Consider the following 6051-nt stretch of genomic DNA (forward strand, 5'->3'; position numbering starts at 1 on the left):
AATGGTGAAAGAGCTGATGGATAGAAAAATTAATTCCCTTCTCTGATATTGTTCTAAATGTTGCAATACTGTAGATATATTCTTTTAATTCTATTTCCAAATATTTCAATCATTTGTTTGATGGAGTTTTTCAAAATATCTATAAAATTGTGTTAATTTTCTCATTCGTTACTCTTTCATTTGTACATAAGAAAGAGGAATAAGTTAAGATGTAAAAACAGACTTAGAATGAAAAAAAATCAGAAAACAAAAGTCCTTTTCACTTTTTTTTTTTTCCTAATGTGAATAAAGTATAGCTAATTAATTGAAAAATAGAAAGTTCACTTAAGCCCTGTGGACTGAGCTTTTCTTTGAGGCCTCCTTGTTGTCTTTGTAGGCATAAGGCTGGTTCATCCATGAACTTTCTCGTTTAGGTGAACACCATTTCCTATGAAAATGTATACAGTTTCCAATGGGACTAATATAGCTCAGTATGAAGTGTGACTCAAGATGTGCCTCATTGCTAATATTGTCATTGAATGACTCTAAAATATAAATTGTGAAAATGTGCTGGAACATGTAATTTCACATCTTACATTTGCAGAAATAACACCGAAAGATGAAGTTGCACTCAAACTGGAGGTGACTGAGCTGCTCATCCACTAATTGGTCCCCAGGAAGAAAGCTTTCACCTTGCTCAGAAACAGCCTGGAGATAAAGAGAGCAGTGCCACCCACCTACACACGTCTTCCCACCTAACTTGAAGGCTCCCATGCCTCGCTGCTGCTGCTGAGTTGATTTCCTTAGCTGCCCTTGCAGCCCTTAAAAATCCATCCGGCAGGCAGAAGCGCCAGAAGCATCAGCCATCTGCCTGAGGACCTGACGTTTCTTTGATTCCGTGAAGCAAACTAGCAGTGACAACCTGGGCATGAATAATTCACTAGGAGGGTTTCAGTGAAGTGCTGTAGCTCTTGCGGCATTCATGTCCACAAAGAGAGGAAAGTGAAGGTTCCATTTGCTCGTTCCCCAAACCGGTGGCCTGTGAGAAGCCATCTGACCAGAGGCTTAGATCTCCTTCTGCACGGTGATGCAGAGGTTGTGATACTGCAGATGCAGAGAAGAAAGCGTTGTCTGCTGCCTGACGTTTTCAGTGGAGCAATGAGCTGCCTCATTAAGTCTGTCTGCCATCCTGACAAGTATGTAGATGTTACACAAGTCATTACTTACGTTATCTGTGCAGTGCGTACAAGACGAAATTCTGGTTGCTGAAGTCAGTGAAATGTCTACCATCAATCCAGCTGAATGATGACTTCATGAGCCATTTTCTGTCTTGTATGTGTAAAAAAGGGTAAGATTTTGCTTTTTACAGTGTGACACTTGACCCTCAAATAATCAGTGGAAAGATACTGCTGTTACTCAAGGTCGGTTTAATTGACTATGAAAGGAAATAATTCATAGAACCATAGAACATCCTGAGCAGGAAGGGATCCATAAGGATCAGCTCTGCAGTTCACGAACAAACTCTCCAAACAGCAATGAAGCAAAAAGCAAAAGCTGATGGAAGGAAGAGGATATACCCATGAGCTGTCTGCAGGCATGTGGGCTTCCCAGAGGAAATTGGCTGTCTTAGAGCTGACTAAGACCATGATAGAGGACAAACAAACTCTTCCATGTGTCAGTATTCTTGTTATTAAAGTCCTGAGAAGCTTGTACACTGTTGATCAAAGGAAGAAGGCGAGACAGTAGGGGAAAAATAGTGCAGTGAAAACATGACACTGAGATGCCAAAATTTGATAGAGAAAGTTGGCAGCTGCATCTTTCAGTCCAAAGGAAATGTATCAGTTCTCAAACGCATCTTCAGGTTAGATTTTCAGTTAGTTTTCTTGGTGTTCTTCAGCCTTAAACACTGGTTTCCTACGAAATGAGTGACTGAAGTGTTTTAGTTAGGTCATCAAATAATCTCTTATACCACATATATATAGGATACAACCTCAAAAAATTCTGCTGATCCCAACTAGCTATTTCATAATCTCAGTAGAGCAGCATGCAGAAAAAAAAACTTTTTCCTTTATGAACACTCCAGTAAAGACAAACCTTCTGTCTGTGTGTCACAGAACTTTTGAACCAGAGGTCAGGCCTAAACATTGGCGATCTCATCAGCTTCATGCTTTTCTGTCCATTGCCAAATATAGACAAAAATGTAATACAAACTCCCAAATGCAGAGTGGTAAATTAACTTCTTATCTAGAGAAGTTTCATATTGTTGCAATATTCCTCCTGTTTAGCACAATATCGTTACAAATCATATCTCAGTCAAGGTAGCCTGGTATGCATGTGGTATGTAGGCCACTAATCCATTAGCTGTAGTTTTAAAAAATAGCAAGAGATTTGTGTAACCCTTCTAGAACAAGTCATTTGTGGATAAATTTCGTTATTTGATTGAGATAAGGCCTCTGGGATCCCTCAAAGATAAGGTCCTCATTCTGTACACACTTCATGTTTTCATCCCCGTGAATTTACAACCTAAATAGAGGAAAGGGGTGAGAGCTTTGGTGAACTGGTGTCTCCGTGGTCATAGAGAACCCAGGTCTCCTGGTCATCGGCCCAATGCCCATCTGCCAGGCCATAGCTTCACAGAGCCACCTCTGCTTTTTAATATTTGAGAACATAGTAAATATTGTGTGGTTTTATGTGATTGACAATGCAACAAATGTCAAAGGAGTACTGATTTTCCAAGTCAAGACCAAACACTGTCAGAGGTCGCTGGTGATAGTTGTTATTTGTTAGTAGTGCTTATTGCTCATTCATAATGTAGTCTGTCATTGAAATATTACAAACAAAACATGCAGGCCCCACCGCTAGGAGCTCACAGGCAAGCTGTGCAAAGCATTCATCCCCTCTACCATGGTAAAATATGCACAGCAAACTCCTTCTGATTTGTATAAAATGAAGCTATTTGTTGGATCCATCATGCTCACTTAGCTATGCAAGATAAATAAATCCAGAAACACTTAATAAATATCCTCAACTGCAGGGATTAGCAGCAGGGGAATCAGTTATGTAAAGTATGTGGGCCTTTGGAGTTAGACATACGCGTCGAGACTCAAGGCAGTCATCAAAAGAAAACTTCAGCTTTCCCTGAACTTTAGAGTGCTTTTTCACTAGACTGTAGATTTAAGCCCTTTTTAACCGATGGATTTTTCTTATGAGTACAGGGAGTGTAGCTTTTTCTTAACCCGCCCCCCCAAAATTTGTACAAGAATTACTTGGTAGGAAAAGGCTAAACTGTCAGAAAACTGTGAAACACGGAACTAGGAAGATTCATTCATTTTGGCTAATAATTACTGAAGCATGAGCTGGATCTACTGCTTGAAGGTAGCTTTTCCACACTGATAGGAATGTTATCGATGCCACATTGAACCCTTGGGGAACAAGGGTTGGCTGGAGAGAAGTGGGATGCCAGGTTTCAGAAGAAGTAGCTGACACCTGTCTCGCTCCAACTTATAGGAGGGAGATGAGGTTCTTTTAATATCTGTATAGCGGGCGTGAAATTAAGAAACAGTGGTTCAAATACTGGTTATAGGTCCCCTTTTTATCCTTCGTCCTGGCATTCCTGGGTGCTTGGGTAAGAGTCATGTGCAGCGCCTCCTGAGATGGCCATCTTCCCTGAGATAAGTCCACACAAAACACTGATTCCGGCTATTAAGCTGCAGCTTATCTCTCTCTCATTGCCCCTGGCCTTGTCTGTCTGTGTCCCTCAGACAAAGGATTTCTCAACCCTTGCCCAGGACTTGCTTGGACTGTTTGTCTGTGTCCCCAGCAAGCTTTGAGACAATGATGTAAAAGAAAAATCTCTTACAACACCATACAGAGGTGGAGGGCTTCCCTTCATCCTGGGGCAATGTCACTGCCCCAGTGACAAGATGCAGCAGATCTGGCCTTGTGTGCAACATGGCAACGTCCAAATTACCCAGAGCCGGTACTGCTGCTGGGCCTCGAACGATTTGTGTGGCTGGGGCCACGTAGGGCTGCTTAGGACCAAGGAGGAGGCTGAGGGTGGGAAGGTGTGATCAGTGTCACCTTGACAGCAGCAGTGGGAGTGGACCTGAAGCCTGCTGCCCTACATCTGTCCCATGTTTCCCTGGGTTTCCCTTCCTTTTTTTTCTCTATCCTTCCTAGTCTCCCAGGATGCCTCCCCATGTCTTCACAAACTTCCCAGGCTTTCAGCATTTGCACCTCCCAGCTCTTGTGTTCCCTTCCTGGGGACCCACAGCGCCTTTCTTTCATAGCTGAGCATGAGGCCATGTCCAATCCCTTAGCACCATCACCCTGCTCTGTCTGCTGATTCCAGGGCATCATTCTCACCCAGGGCTTTTCCTTTGTACCCAACAAAGAAACTCCCATTTTCTAGAGCTGCACTGCAGTGAGATCTTCACCTTCTCCCCTCAGCATATCTCTCCTAATAGTGTCCCTGTACCCTCTTAGAAGGGTCCCTCAGCAGGGACCTTAGAACAGTCTCTAGAAGTGGTCTCTCACAGGGTTTTCTCATGGGTTCCAACACCTCAGGAAACAACCATCTGCTTTATGTAATGTCAACCCTTTCACTTAAAAAAGTGAATTCTTTTTGCTGTCAGCCTTTTAAAGCTTGGTCTAAGAAAAAATATCGCCAGCAGAAACAGCTGAGTTGAAGCAAAGGGGCCTTCCTACAGTGTGCAAAGTGCCGACGCTGTGTGCAATGTCAGCTCCACCACTGAGCAAGCGACTGTCTGAGAGGAAGAGATGCTGTAAATCAAGCGTGCATGGCTCTGGCAAGTGCTTGCTGCAAGCACAGAGGAACAATCCACCTCAGCATCCAGCTCTCGCACGTGTGCTGAGGCACTTACCCAGCCACAATAACTGCTGCTGCGGGCTATCTTTTCCCTCTTCATTGTACAGGGATTAAGGCTTGGCTGCCTTGATGAGAAAGCTGTCCTGATTGCTTGCAGTCTTCTAGCACTCCTGGTTAAAGTGGTTTTAAAGTGACAGCAAAGGCAATCGGAAAACTGTTCCCACTCCTTCCTTTGAAACAAACTTAATTGGAACATCTAATTAAATGCAACGCAGACTCAGCCCTGCTTGCTTCCGCCAAGCCCCTTTGTGGTTGCAGTGCTCATCCTGCAAGAAGGAAGGGTAATTGGGGGAAACATGGGCTGTGAAAGCAGAGTGAACCGTGAGACTGGCTGCCTCTGCCTCTTACCTGCCTCTTACCTCAGGCAAGTTGCTTGGGCAGTTGGAATTCTGGTTTTCCTACTTTTGAAGGAAGAAGGAAGACAACTGTTTTCCTCCTACATCATGGTAGGAGGCAGAGGACTCTAAGTTGTTCTGATAGCCTAATGAAGGCTTCAGAGAAGTAGCAGAGTACATCCGTTTCCCCATCTTTCCAAGCACAGAAAAGAATTCCCCTGCCTTAGCAGAGAGCAGGCAGCAACTGTGAAAGTGATGCACTGAAATACAGAAAACTGAGTGTAGTGCAGGAATTTGGTTACATGCCTGTTTGCAAATTAATGGCTAAATCAATTAAATAAAAGCATGGGATTTCTCTTGAGGAAAGTCTAGTCACAATTGCAAGGAGAAGGGGAGGGGTTGTGGAGTGGGGATGACATAATCACATTTGCGAATCACCAGCAGTGTGCATGCTTTAATCCATTAATGGGGTTTTTATCTGTGATCATAAAAAGCAGGTTACATTCAGCCTGGAAGGGAGTGAGGGTTGGAGGAGAGGGGAGGGGAGAGCAAGAGAGAGAGAAAGCGAGAGAGAAAGAGAGTGCTATTCGCTCAGTGAATTGCTTGCAAGCTTTGGGCTGATAATTAGGGATCTCAGGGGTGCAGTTTCTCAGAATAACCTGCTTGCCTTCGGATGGACCAAATGGAGACAGTGGTTCAGTCCTGCTGATATTTTTAAAGCCCTCCTCGCAGTTTGATGGGCATTCCCAGTGCTTTTGTGCACGTCTCGGAGAGCGTTGACGTGGAAAGGAGCAGCAAGGAGGGGGAGGTTGGAGAAAAAAAACGGCAGCTCTTCTAAAAATACGGAGG

This window comes from Lagopus muta, chromosome 5 (assembly GCF_023343835.1).
Source record: "Lagopus muta isolate bLagMut1 chromosome 5, bLagMut1 primary, whole genome shotgun sequence".
Taxonomy (NCBI): domain Eukaryota; kingdom Metazoa; phylum Chordata; class Aves; order Galliformes; family Phasianidae; genus Lagopus; species Lagopus muta.